General features: G+C 49.5%; 1 long non-coding RNA gene across 4 annotated transcripts in view; it reads left to right on the plus strand.

Moving 5' to 3' along the window:
- The window catches only part of LOC113947581, a 43,829-nt gene that overhangs the window by 18,864 nt on the left and 9,977 nt on the right, over nt 1-14,988 (plus strand). The window lies entirely within an intron of this gene.

Below are 14,988 nucleotides of genomic sequence, written 5' to 3' on the forward strand. Positions count from 1 at the left end.
GGATCATGTCTGATGGACAGGGCACGACAGAGAGCTGGGTGTGCTCAGGAAAGCTCTGTGGTGGTGCAGGACTCAGCCCTGTATTTATGAGACAATACAATGTATGTATTTATCTCTCACAATTGAGACCTCCAGTCAGAGAGGACCAGAGACTTGCCTTTCCCTGTGCAGATCTGGGAGGCTTGTGCAGGCTCAGCTTGTAGAGTGGCTGCTCCTCTCAGAGCCACGCTGATGCTGTGGTACCCAGCCATGGTTCCCCTTTTCCTCAGCTTCGACTAAAAGGGGGAATAAACCAAGAAAAAGGAGCTGCTTGCCTGCACCCACCAAACCCCTGCAAGCACACCCACTGCATCCAGCAAAGCACTGCCTTGTGTATGGCCTTTGCTTCCCACTGCAGTCACATCTGACCCTTATTACTTCTGCAAGGTAGAACAAGGCAGGAAAAATGGCTGTGCAGTGAGTTTCTTCATGCGCCAGGATTTATTAAGAACAATAGGGGAAATCAATCCATCTATGTAGAATACATCGCAGGCTGCAATGGGATAAAGCATTTATTCCGCTCTTGAAGGGTAGAGCTATAACTCATGGGAGTTAGTGCTCTGGAGTCCCTTCCCTTCATGTGTGCAAAGAAATGCTTTAGCCCATGGCAACCTACCAGCTATTGAATTTGTGTGGAGAATCTGCAGTCCTTCCCCTCTGCCGGCCCCTTTTTGGAAGGCGAGTCACTCATTAAAACACACCTCTGGAAAAATGAAGGGGCTGTCGGTTCGAAGGCATTTCTGCATCTCAGTTTTACTTGAAACAGAAAGGGTATAGAAATGTGTCAGTGATGTAAAAGCAACCTCCCACCGATTCTGAACGGACAGACTGTGCTTAAACCAACGTAGGATTTGCTGTAACTTTCTGCTGATGCCCAAAGACCAGGCTCTGCAATTACAGTGGAGAGGGATGGGTTGGGGTGTTGTGACAAGGCAAGATGCTGTGCAGGGAGATGTGTATTGTGCAGCTGAACACCTTCACTGCTGACTAGATAGATGTGTGTGTATATATATAAGTACTCCCTGTGCCCAGCTCTCTACTCGTGATAGAAGGCATGCAGTGCAAAGACTGGAGCAGTAGTTAGCAGGGGCAAAAGGTGACTGGGATTTGTTATAATCTTTCTGGGTGTGAGAGAGTGTGAAGGCGGAGGGGGCAGGGTGGGTGGCATTAATAGTGAAATGGTATTTTCACTAAGCCTATTTTCACTGGGTCTAATCTATGTTGTGGGAAGAGGATCTCTTCAATAGGGCAGACCCAGCGAGCTGGGCTCTGGGCAGCTGAGGAGTGTGGGCAGGGGAAGCGTGGCAATTGGGCAGACACGTCAGACGGCCTTCCTCAACAGAGATGACTTGGTAGGTTGCATGCTGCTGGGCAGATGGGGTTAATTCTTACACCCAAATCAAAAGGCAACTGAGGGGGGAATGTTTTATTAATGAAAGCAACCCTTTGTGAGTATTCCTCCTGAGGCACGTTTTCTCCACCCACTGCCTTCCCCCCTGGCTGCTGTCTGGCCCCATGTCTTGCTCAGTACCTGCTCAGCTGCCACTCACCCACTGATAGGTTTCATCAAGAAATGTCTCCATATGTGTCTGAGTCTGGAACCTGGGTATGTAGGATGGGAGGAGGAGGAGGGATAGGTCCTTGGCCATGCTGTAGACAGGGGTGTGCCACAGGCAGGCAGAGCTTGGGCTGTCACAAGTTGCATGTCAGCTCATTGTCTTCTGCAATGGTGCTGCAGGAGTCACCTCTTGTTGGTACCAAAGAGTGAAAGAACCAGAGTGTTTCTCTGGTAAAAGGTAAAAGAGAAGGTTGAAAGCGTGTACTTCAGTGGGCTGGGGATTAAGGGGACAGTGAAGCAGGAAATTGGGTTGGGGAGGTTGGAAGTGCCTTACCCACCATCCATCCCCTTTCCCATCCCACTGCCCTGCTGCCTGCCAAGCAATGGGCTCAAGAGAGGAGCAGCTAATTTCTGTGCCCCAGAAAGCAGCCTCTCCTGGTCTTTCTTACCCTGCTGTCCCCCTATGCCCATGTCCCCGGGGGCCCTGGACAGCTTGTTCTGCCAAAGGACAGGGCCATGGGAGTAGCAAGGGCTGTGTGTGGAGATTTTTTCTGTCGCTTTGTTAAAAATAAAACAAAAGCTGGTTTATGACAATTGATTCAGGAGAAAGAGGAAGTGGAGCTCAATTCCCAGAGCACCTTTTAGCAAGGCTCTGCATGCGCGCGTGTGTGTCGTACGTGTGTCAGAACTGAGCACCCACGGAAGGCCGGGTCGGGAAACCTCACATGGAAGCGGGGAAAAGACCCCAGTGCATGGCTGCTTCCCTGAGGGAACCCCCGCAGGGCTAATGTTTGATCTGAGGCTCAGTTGTACTCCTCTGAAACCTTGGGATGTCAGGAGCTCGAAGGGAGCCTGGGATGGAAGAGAATGCTATTTGCATTTTCCTATGAATGCATCTATTTGTATAAATCTGGTGTCTCTGTGCATGCGCACACTCCCCTACGCATGCATTTGTTTGAAGAGCAACACGCTGTCCCCATGGTGTTCTCCGCTCAGGGCCAGAACTGGTTAGTCTGAAATTCAGACTCTTCCTGGAGGAGCTGCAACTCCCCTCCCCACTTCAAATCTAGTGATGGCTACGGACACAGGAGTCCCGAGATGGTTCACCATGCGATAGTACAGTTTCATTGTGGGGGATGAAGGCTCCCCCTTTCAAATTTGCACAGACATCAAAAGAATCTGGAAGGTTCAAACAGATCACAACGTAATCAAAATGCCAAGCCACCGTCTGCTTCTGCCTTTGGGTTGACAAGCAGGATTAGCACCCAAGGGAAGCAGGGTGTAATAGTGTTTCACGGGCACTGTGAACAGCCCAGAAGTGTGCGGAGTACAGAAAGGTTAGCCGAAGGGCAGGTCTAGCTACAGACATACACTTGGGGGGTGGATTTTAAAGCAAGGAGCTGTACGTGTGCAACCTCCGTGGATATTTACTTTAGCAGAAAGCAGGACTCTCCTGTATACCAGTTATGTCACACTGGAAGGAGTTTAAACTGGAGAAAGCCAGCTTGAGAGTGGAGATATGAACCAGCGTGGCGAGGAGCAGCAGCAGTTGACCTATAGTGCTGTCATTATAATGGTGTGGTTTGCCATGTAGACAACCCCGGAGCGGAGCAGCTAGCCTGCCATCCCTTATGTTTCACTGTCTAACTGAGATGTATAACACGACCCTGCCTGCGTGCAGTTGCAATCACCCTCTGGTTCTCTGCAGAGAACTGGAGCAGATGCCGAATTTTCAACCTGTGTCATGTGCCTATCACACTATGTAAAATAGCCCTGTCATGGCTAAAGACATGTGAAACACTTCCCAAATACTGCTTTAATGTCAGTAATTGCTGGTCCTGTCCTGAAGGCAGCCTGAGATCAGGGATATGAGGGTTCCTTGGTTGGTATTTGGTGTTGCTCATTTGGAGAACTCAGCAATGCTGATGTGTCCACTGCAAAGCTTCTATGGAGTGGGAAACGTAGCTGTAGCTTTGTCTGTGCTCTCTGGTAACTGTACCTTCTCCTTTTATAACTGACCTTGTTTTAAATTTGTGTTACATTAAGGTTTAGGAAGCTCACTTCTTCTTTAATGGTATCTCTGCAGTTTTGCTTTAGGATTTATTTTGTTTTGTCCAGGAGAAAGGCAGAATTTGCTAATAACTCACTCTCAGAATGCTGGACAGGTGACATCTTGCCTTGTAGCTCTCACACTGCTGCATCTGTCCAGGCCTTTTCTTCCAGGGCCAGTCCAGTGCCCAGGACTCACAGGACACACTGAGGCAGGGAGCTGTGCCCTGACAATGGCTGCCCGTGTGGGGATAACACCATTCCTGTCCAAGGGGAAGGCCACGGAAAGGGCACAGCCGCCTCCATGGCCATGAGCAGGGCGCAGACAATATGTGCTGCCTGGTGAAGGAGAAGCATATCAAGACTGTTCCAGGCAGGAGGGCTGGGGAAGAAGCTGAGGGAGCGCTGCATGCCCAGCGCCTTGGCACATGAGTGGGGTCCGGGCTAAGATGGCCGCTCGCCAGCACACTCTGGCCCACCATGGCAACTCCCTCTCTCCTGGGGCCCCCGTTTCCCGGCTACCACTGCTCCCGGGTGCCCACCGCCTCAGGGCTGGCGGAAGGGAGCCCACCGGGACAGGCCAGCTGCGGGCCTGAGGCAGTGTGGGCCCTGGCGGCCATTTTGCGGGAGGTGAGTGCCGCCTGTAAGATGGCCGCATGGGCATGAGGTGGGGTGCAACGCTGCCTTGTCCTCGCCACGCTGCCTCCCTCACGCCGTCCCCTCCTTATCTTGCTAATTACCGATGAAGGCAGAACAATAACGGGAGCTGGCATGCCCCAGTTCTTTCTCTGCCACCTCCTTCCTCGGGCGGAAAATCTGCGCGCACACCTCCCCCCCCCCCGCCTGCCAGCCCCTCTGTGATATTAACTGAATTAACATACTTCCTAATTTGCCCTGTGTTTTCCCTGTGCTGGCTCCCAGCCGCCTCGTCATGGCTTCTCCAACTGGTGGGGAAGAAGCGAGCACGTTCATCCCCTCCGCTTGTTTGGTTATATGCGAAAAATCCTTAATGACATCTAAAAGGGGTGGTGGGACAATAGCTCACGCGGGGTTTGGCAGGAGACGTGCGATATTTACCCTGCCAGACCATCCTTGCTGCCGCTTTGCCGAGGGATTACGACGGCCGCCGTCCCCGCGTTCCTCCATTTATTTATTTTGCCGGTGGCGGGGGGGACGCGTTGGCACGCGGCTGCTTTGTGCGCCTTGCTTCACCTATGAAAAGGACACATTAAGGTGTTGCCATAAACCCCCGGATGACAAAGAAAGCACCTTTCTCTTCGGCTCGTAGGCAACAATGACAGAAGCCTTTAAAACCATGATTTCCCCCCCCCCCAACGATTGCAGAAGGCTTCCCCCTAAAAGGAACTTAAATACATATCATTAATTCTAAAGCGCTGAGCTCCTGCTAACTATGCCATGCTTTTTGTTTCTGATAGTATTTGTCCGTTGCAGAGAGCAAGCCAAGGATGTGGAGCCTCCCCCACCCTCCTCCCTTTGTTTAAGTGACAAAATGTTTCTATGTTCTTGTTTAGAAAATAAACCTTTGTGGGTTTTTCAGCTTTTAGTTTTATTTTTTTTCCATTTATCCTGGTGTGAAATCCAAACTCCCCTTCTTCCCATATCTTGGGAATCCATGTTCCTCATGATCAATTTTCCCTCCTTTATCTAAAAATACAACATTATTTTATAGCATTACTCTGAAAACGCAGCAGTAATATTTTGAATTTGAGTATTTGGAGCTTCAGGATATTGCAATATTTTTTTTTACAAGCGATGAATGAAATGCAATGATTTAAGTGTGTAATGCACAATACAGATGCCATGCATTGTAAATACATTTCAGGGGCATAAAATCCAACACAGAGAGCCAGTGTTCCACAAAAGCCGGGAGTCCAAAAATAACTGTAAAAATGAATTGTCTGTCGGGACGAATCTCTCAGATCCGAGCCCATATTTGCAGGGTTACAATATACAACTGGCTTACTTATTGGCATAAATATCTCATTTTAAAATGCCAATGATAAACTGAAAAAGAGGTGAAGGAGATATTTGACTGATTACTGGATGCCATGGATTCCCTGCGTTTAATTTCATACTTACATGCTATTTACTTATCCCATGTTTATGGGTATGCGCTTTAGCTTCATATAAATCTCTCCTGTCTGCCTGTCTCGCTGCGTTCTTTTCTCTTCTGCCATCCCATCTGCTTCTCATGGTCCTTCTCCTGAAACCACATCACAGGATCTGATGGGGATAATGGGAATCCGCCTCTGGTCTCTATCATAAACATGCCAACATGGGCTATTGTGTCAGGAGCCGGCGGTCACCAGATGGTGCTTGGTTGCCCAGGGTCTGTGTCGCTGGGTTTGGTCTCTTGATCAACCAACAGCTTCTTTAGCATTGTGTTTTCCCCCAAGATCTACCTACCCTGGCTGAGGAAGTTGTAAGGACCTTGGGTAATGCACCCCAAAGGATGAAATCCTTCTGGGTGTGTTGAGCGTTTTGCAGCCTCAGCCACGCAGCTGTGAGCTGCCCTTGCAGAGCTGAGGTTTGTTAATCCCTGTGCTCAGCTGCGTTCACCCTGTCTGCATTCCTGGGAAGGAAAACGAGTGTGGTAGTTAGGACTGAATGCTGTCTCCATGTGAAAAGTGGTCCATGTCAAGTTGAGCAGACATCTTGCTATCTTTATGTATTGGTCTTGGGAAGACAGGGCAGGGATATCTCTGCGGTGCAGACAAAATCAAGCCATCTCCTCCTGCCTAGGCTCCCAGACAACCCTTGAGTGTCTGCAAAAGGACTGGCTTGTGCATGTATCATTGAGAGATGGAGATGTTACAGACGGGGACTGAGGTATGGGGCTTTTCCCTGTGAAAAAATGTCCTCCAGCTAGGAGAGACCCAGGGACAAATCCTGCTCTTCATTCGGTGCCTGTATGTCTTCAGGAGGTCCTGGACATTGTTGTGCATGTGAGCTGCACAGGGGGGATTAATGCAGAAATAAAGATTGAAGATAAAAACAGTGAGAGCGATGGCTCTTCCCGAATGCAGACAGATGGAGAGAGCCTGGCATAATTACATTTAGCAAAGGGCCGCCATGAATGAAACCAATTAAAGGAGAAGCAATGCTCGTATGAGAGAGCGAGGGAGAGAGGAAAGCAACCACCTCTTCTTGGGTATCCACCTTCCATGGGGGGTGAGTCCTGTGCAGTCCCCAAGTCATGGGTGAGGTTGTGCATGCACCTACCTCCTGGCTTAGAGGGACTTTGCTTATCTGCCAGGGCGAAAAAAGAAGGAAATAGGAAGCATCGGGTGCTGGCAGGGCCGGCGCAGAGCTGGCTTGCAGCCAGCCCCAGCCTCGCCATCTCCATTGTCTCATGGCTTTAATGCATGCCTAGAAATCCAGTATTTAGGATTCAGGTTACCGTTGTAAAGCAGAAAGGTCGTGATCAGCGCTGCTTGGCATGGATTCCTCCGGCAGCTCTTTTGCCTGCGTGCCCCATGTAGGGATGGTGTTGGCAGAAGGCCTGGGGCTCGGAGGCTGCAAGGAGCACGTCTTTTCTGTCTCTGGCATGGTGTGCACCTTGCAAGGGATGCTGCTGGCTTTGGGATTTAGGGAGGGCAGCGGGAGGTGTCCAGAAAGCCACACAAAGGAAAGGTTTGAATTTCCTGGGCAGCCAAAGCTGAGCATGTCTTGCTGACAAGCTTGGCATAAAATCTAGCAAGGCAGGATCAATGTGTCTCTGGCTCTCACTTGGTGGGAGCTTCACGAGTAGTTGCTGCTGGTGGCCAAGGCTAGGAGAGGCTTTTGGGACTGTTCCTCCTGATTTCATTTGTAGTCCCAGAAATGGCTGTTTTCCAGCTTGCTTTCCTTCTTCTACTATTCTGCTCTCAAGGGGAGGTGCCTTTTGGGTAGAAGAGCAGTTGGCAAGGCTGGACTGGAATAATTCACAGGGGTTTTAGTACAAAGCTTGGGATTTGGGGTGTCTGTAGCAAACCCACAGCAAGTGTAATCAAGGACTGTTTAAAAGTCTCAGTTCTCACTTAAAAGTAATAGAATTATGCTAACAAGAAATATATTTAGGGACATCGCAAGGAAAACTCTGGAAACAAGTCAAAGACCTTGTAGGGCTTAGACATTACCAGTCTGAAAAGAAATCCCTCCATATAGTTGGCTTTTTTTGGAATGAGGCTTAACAATTTTGGAGATTGAGACTCAAAGCTCAAGGCTGACAGTCCAGGATGCTGCATAACACTGAACAGGGAGTGAAAGAGAGTCTGACAATTCAAAAGTGTCATGTATCACACTGGGTTGGATAGTGGCTGGCTTGGGTCTCAGGAGAGATCCCAGCCCCTGTTGTATGGCCCAGGGCACAGAGAAACTTGGACACAGAAGTCTGTGGTCTGGAAGGTAATAACTGATGTTGTTGGTCCCTGGCACCCTATTCTGTAAGAGACCAAGTGAGGGATGCACATCTGCGTATATGCTTCTGGAGGCAGTGGGGACAAAGCTGTGCAGACGCTGCTGTGCCTGTGGACATGTATGGCTCTGTCTCATTCTGGGAACAGCTTGAAAAACAGTATTTGACTTCCACACAGCCAGTACTCAGAACAAAAATACCTTTTAAAATTTATTTGGTCCTTGCTTTAACTGAGAGGTCACGTACTGTGTGCAGCACTGTGGAAGACTGCTTAAGAGCCAGAGGAGGAGATGCTGTCTCTGTGGTGTCCTCATGGGACCGTGCAGGATCTCCCCAGGCTGCAGCAGACATGTCCCACGTTGCCACTTGGACCAGTGTCTCAAGGGAATGTGCTCCTTCAGTCCATTTGTGATACATTTCGTAGGCATTGCCCTGGTCCCAGTGGCCGCTTGTCTGAATGTGCTATTACCAGTGTGAGTTTAAATATGTCTTATGCAGAAGTACTGGAGCTCTCTGAAATGAAGGGCAAACTGCATGCGTGAGTCTGGACTTGTACAAGCATTTCAAGCAGTTGTGGTCCTGCACCGTGCCCAGACTGGGCTTCCTCATGGCCTGGCACTGAGAAGCAGAGTAGAAATGGAAGGCTCATGAGTGGGTGTGAGCCTGGGACTCATCTGACTCATTTTGCTTGCCATCAGGTGGATGGGTGATGTGTCAGAGCAAGCTGAGAGCTTGGGGAGGAAATAAATAAATAGTTCACATAGATAAGTGCTGGCTGGGGAGCCCATCAGGGGCCAGTTCCCTTGCAAAGGGAAGATCTTTCCTGCAGCTCATTGCATTTCTGTAGGCTCTGACTGACTTCTGCCTCCTTGCTTCCTTCCCATCCCCAAATGCCAGAGGTTAAAGGAGTGCCTGCTATTGCTGCAAGTGCTTGAGAATGTGGTAGGAAATGGCTGGTCTTTGCTACCTAATCAGCAGCATGAGTGAGTGCTGAGAAACAAAGGCTCTGGTTTCTACATTCTCTTCATCCTTCTTCCGTTCCTTCCTAAGCCCTAGAAGAAGCTGCTCTACTGATACCACAGGATGTTTCCATAGATTCCTCTGAGGGTGTATGGATGTGGAGGGAACTGCCTTGCTGTGTGCACTGGGCTGAGGATGGTGATGAAGTGCTTTATTCCAGCCTTGGATCAAGCACTCCTAGGGGAGGCATGACTGGAGGAACATCTCCTCTGCTCAGGCTATTCCCAGTTGCAGCTGTCTTGAAGCCCTGCAAAGTGCCCTTGTGCCTCCTTTGGGGAAGAGCTGCCTGTGTTGACCCATTTGAACATGGAGCAAGCGGAAACAGCCACAGATGCCTGCTGTAAGCTTTGTTTGCTCCATCCTCCAAAGGCAGCACCTGACCACCAGGGTCAGCCTGGGGTTGCTTGCACCAGTGCTCAGCAGGGCCAGTGCACTTGGCTGAGGGGCTGGGAGCTGCAAGAACTCTGCCGAGGAGGGATTCTCTGCATCGTGGGGAACGTTCACATTTGTGTCCTCTGATCAGACACACTCAGTTAGAGTCATAGTGGCAGACAGGGACACAGGGTGTTTGAGCTGTGTGCTGTGCTCCTGAGGGACTTGCTTTATGGCTGTGCAGAATTAGTCTGTGTTTTCTAGGCCACCTTTGAAAATGGCTGAAAATTTACTTTCCATAGCCTAAAAACTGAGCTTTTTGTTTGACTCCTTAAATGAAAGGCAGGGACTAGAAATCTCCTGTGACTCGAGACCCCAGACAAGCTATGAATGGCTCAGTTAGGGTGGAAATGGGCTTTGCAGTTTGATTTGAGCACAGTGAAGTTTTGCTGCTGTTGTTCCCCCAGTTTGGGCACAAGAGCCATGTTGAGGAGCATCCCAGCTCCTCTCTGCTACCCGAAGTTGCTAGGACAGAAACATGTCCTTTGGCAGGGCTGTCTGGTTTGGGAAGGACTGGACTGGACTGGCACTTCTTTGGTGCTGTGCCTTCGTGGCTGTGCTTGGAAAGGGTGTGTGGGCACAAGGTGACCAAGCCCAGAGAGAAGGGACGTCTCTGGTGACGACCACTCATGTTGCCATGCAGCCCTGAGGAGCGGGAGGCTGTGTGTCAGCCCGATGGAAGCTCTCTGCAGGTCCTCCTGCCCGAGGAGCTGGCAGTGACACATTTCTGACACAAACTGAGAGGAGATGCCGGCGTGAGATCCCGGTCATGTCATGTGGGATCAGGTACCAAACCCAGCCATGGCTGCAAGCAGTGAAGGAAGCAGCTGCCCCAAGCGATGGTGAACATGATCCAGAGCTAATCCTGAGGTGTCTGCTCCCTGTGTGTGCCTGTGGCGAGGTGCTATCCTCGAGGTCTCCCAGCCCCACACACCGTGACTGCTCCCAGGGCTCTGGCTCTGTATAGGGATGCTGTGGATGCCAGAGGGATGCTGTGGATGCCAGAGGGATGCCGGCTGAGGATGTGACGGGTTCGCACTGGGCTCGCATTAGATGACGGGTGCTGGCTCCACAGGGTGCAGGCACAAACATCTCAGGGGGATTTGCTTTCCTGCAGAGCCTGCTGCTCTCACAGGAAGATGGAAGAATTCTGGTCCTAAAGGGATGAATGCTGCCTGCACTTTGAAGGCAGACATCCCAGGAACCATAGGGAAAAAAAGACACCTACTGATTTTTTTTTCTTTTTTTTTATTTCTCCCTGTTTCTGTCTACCTATCAGCCTGTCAGCCAGCTAGATGCTAATCCACAGCAGCAGCAGCACAAATAAAGCTAGACTAGAGGGATGCTAATTTATGCCTGGATTTCATGCTTTGTTTTACTTCTTCACTTTATTGGACAGAATAGGCTTTGTGAGTGACGTAAAATGTTGCGTGTGCTCTCCCCATGGCAGGTTGCTGCACATGCAGCAGGAGAAGTTCATTTCTCCGTAGCCCCTGCAGCCTTGCACATGCCTTTCTCTGCCTCCTCTGAGTCATTTGGGGGGGGTTGTTCCTGATAAACCTCCATCAGATAAGGACTCACTCTAAGTTTTGTTGCCCTGTATGTGAAACCTAGGGATGTGTTTTCAGTCTCATTGTGTCTTCTCTGATGGTGCCAGCATTTATGCATCTAAACTGTAATTTTTCTACGCTCTTGCTGGGTAACCAGACTACAGCCTCTGCAATTTGCATGAATAAATGTCATGTAAAATCATCCGTTCATGGGTAGTGGCCAGCTGAAAAGTTATGTTGGGAGGCAATCTGTTCTGAGTGATCTGTTTAATGAGATATTGAGATTTACGCCTCTCAATGTCTGAGGGGAAAAGCATGTATAGATTTAAGGTCACAGCCCTGAGGTGACCTTACCTGTGTGGTGCAAGTAGGTGAGTTTTATTACTTGTTGCTTATGAAACTGAGATTGTTAAACAGTTTCATAATCTCTGGTGAGCAAAAGCCTTTGAAATGCACTGTCTTAGAATAAAGGAAAATTTAAAGAATTGTCAAATAGGTTTTAATAACAGAGGGTCTTTCAGGGTTTCTTGCAAGGGTCTTGTATGGGATCCACACAAGGACTGTAAGGATATGGGAAAGGAAGGATCAGCTGTCAGAGGCAGGGAATGGATGTGTTGAAGGATTGATGAGGTCTTCAGCTCTTATTAGAGGCAAAGGGGAAGAGATGCCCACATACCTTTGAGTTTTTGTGCTTACCAGCCTGGTACTGACTCTTCCCTGCAGCCAAAGCTCCATGAGCAGAGCAGCAAATCGCTGGTGAAGGAGAGAACAGCCAAGATGGAGCTAAAGGGGGCTTTGAAATGGCCACATTGGCAGGGATCTATGAATTCCTTTACTTTTTCAATCAATTTTTCCACAACTCCTGCTGACCTCTGCAGAGCAAGTTGGGGGGATGAACCCATAGGTGGGTCTTGTACTGAGGTCTGTCCTCAGCTTCACCAAGTTAAATCCTAAGTGGTGATTTAATTGCGTTCAGTAAAAGCTGCCCAAATTTACAGCATGGAAATGAGAGCAGAATCGCAAGTGTCCTTGTTTCCCTTTACCGTCAAATAGCTTTTCTCAGCCTTGACTCCTGCAAGCTGATCTCTGTAGGGTTTTATTTCATTCGCTGTCTTCATTGCCCTATTAAAACAACAGCTCTGTCCCCGAGTCCCTGCGTGTCACTGTATGTCGAGTGCTTATCCCTGTGTATTGGGGCACAGGAATGTGGCAGTAAAACCGCTCACAACCACTTGTTTGGATAAAAAGCACAGATTTGCTTACTTGGCAGTAGTTTCCCTTTTTTAAAGCAGAAATGTTTGCACAGGTGACTTGTTTTGTTGCAGTGGTTGTGGGAAAGAAATGTTTTGCCTCATGCATGTTCTCGAGTTTCTGTGTGACATTTTGCCCTGCCTTGTTTATAGCAATGTCCAGGAATCTCTTAGCTTTCCTCTTATGGAAAGCAAACAAAGGTCTAGGGAGTGGATCTGGCTGCAGGAGCAATGTCGGAGGAGCTGGGCTAGCTCTGCCCACCGCAGCAGGGCTCATGTGGGTTTGCATCACAGCTTTTCTTTTCTCTGACTAAACTGATGGACAGGAATAGTTTTGTACTCCTAAGGTGCATCTGTTTGTGTAGGAGGATGTGGGATTGTGGCATTTGTCTTTGCAGCTTTCTCTGGGCTCCTCAATCAGGCTATCTTTGGGCTGATATCTGCTCAGATGGGGGGGAACCTCTCGGCAGCATCACATCTTGCATGGCGCAGGTCCTCACGTGCAAACGCTGCAGGTTTACAGAGGTATCTGGCTTTGTGCGGGTCTCAGAGCCAGCCTCTTTGAGGTCTCTTTGTTTTGTCTCCCTCTGGGTATCTTGTGTGGATGCATTTGCATATATGGAAAACGTTGTCATCATCTTCTCCCCCTCCCCAGCTCCCGTTCCCTTTGCCCTGCTGGCTCATGGGCATTTCCAGCTGAACAGATCTGCCAAGGCCAGCCAAGCGCGGTGGGCTGGGGGCTCACATTCCCTGTCTGTACCTTCGCAATTTCCTTCCCCAGGCGTGGCTGGGGGGTGGTCAGGGCATCGAGGCATTTTTTTCCTGTTTTTTTTTTCTCCTGGTATTTAATAACTCGCAATAGGCAGACAGTGGGGTCCTGAAGGTAGCTGGGTTCATCCCCTGAGCCCCCAGCCCCGACACCCTGCTGCTCCCTCCCTTTCTTCTCACACTGTATCATGTCTGGCAGCAGCACCAAAGAGAGCAGTCCAAACCATGCAGTGAGGTTGCTCGCTTGCTCTAAATCCACGAGGCCAGGTTTATACACTTTTTGTTCCTGCCTGGAAAGCCTTGGAGTGGTTATACCAATAAATCCTTTGCTCCTCCATGAAGATGTCCTTCCCAGGACATTTTAAGTCCCTAATCCTCTCCAAGACATCTCTGGCTCTATCTTCTCTTCTCTAACCTGTACTTGCCCCCCTGCTGCCAAAGGCTTGAATGCCCTGAGGCTTCATCCCTCCAGTCTGCCATCTCTCCATGCACCTCTGTGCAGCCCTGCTCCTGCTCCCGCTCCACTGTCCCGACTTCCCGCTGCCCGCCACGCACCGGGGACAAGCTGGGCCATTGGAGCAGCCAGGGGCGGAAGAAGGGGGTGGAGGAGAGACGGGGCAGCTGCGAGGCTTGTGTTAGTAAACACTTCCTTGGGTTCACATTTTAATTCCTTACCCCCCTTCCACATCTTCTCCCCCATCCTTTCCCTTTTCTATATGCTCACACAATGAGACCATTGTCAAGGGGTGATTTGAATGAGGGGTCTCCGGGCATGTTCCCAGCATTGTCAAACAGAGTGGGAAAAAAACCACAACTCCAGGCTAGCCAGGAGGACCAGACCAGACTGAGACAGATGCCTAAATTAGTGACAAAGCCTTTTGAATGTCCCCCCTAGACAAGGGTTGCCTTGTGCATGCGTGCGTGTGTGTGTGCATGCTCGTGGGTGTGTATTTGTGGCTGGGTGGCAGCTTGCATGTCTCCCCATGTTAATTAGTTTTGCATGCATGTCTGATAAGGTGCCAATGAATATATTTGTACTCCTTCCATTGGCGAAAGCTGTCTCAGCGGCGGGGGAGATGCAGGGTGGTGGGGGTGTGCTGAGTGCAGCCTGGCAGCCCGGGGTAATTGAGCTGTGTGGAGCTGGGAGAAGAAGGGGTGAGGGTTGCATCAGCAGAGCTGGGCTTCCCAGCCGTGAGATCTGCTGCTTTCCTTGCAAATCATGGAGAGTTTAAAAGAGAACTGAGCCTTTTTTTGGTTCACTAGCCCTTTCTCTTCATCCTGCCTGATTGTCTGGCTGAGGGTCTGTAGGCTCTTTCTTCTCCTCTGCCCTGGGTGTCTGTCTCTCAAGTCCCTTAAAAGGTGTTTATTTCCAATGGATTTATATCCATCTTTGTATACACACATACACATGCGATCACTCACACAAAGCCACAGCAACGAAACCCTTGCCTGCTTCTCCAGAAAGGGAGTCAAATCTGCTACCAGTTACAAAATACGGGAGGGAAGTGAAGCGTGTGGGTGCCAGGGGTGGAGCAGTGGAAACAGGCAAATGGAAATGCAGAACAGGAGTTGGAGAGACAGAGATAACGTGTGCTATAAAGGATTTATCAACATTTACTCAGGATAGAGTTATTAATTACCAATGCAGAGAAAAGTCTTTCTACATCCCCAGCGTATGGACCAGCACATAATGTCATTCCTAGAGTCTGTTATCATCCATCCATCCATCCATCCATCCATCCATCTGCATTCTGTAGGTTCACACAAGAATTCATTGTATGAGTAGGGATGTAAACACCAGTTCGCATCTAATTAATTTCCTTTCTAAATTAATTTTGCATCCTTTCCCTTAAATCAACAAGACTTAAGAGCCCACATACATTTCTTGAGCAGAATGGGAAAAAA

The sequence above is a fragment of the Corapipo altera genome, unplaced genomic scaffold (assembly GCF_003945725.1).
Source record: "Corapipo altera isolate COAL_440 unplaced genomic scaffold, ASM394572v1 50, whole genome shotgun sequence".
Classification (NCBI taxonomy): domain Eukaryota; kingdom Metazoa; phylum Chordata; class Aves; order Passeriformes; family Pipridae; genus Corapipo; species Corapipo altera.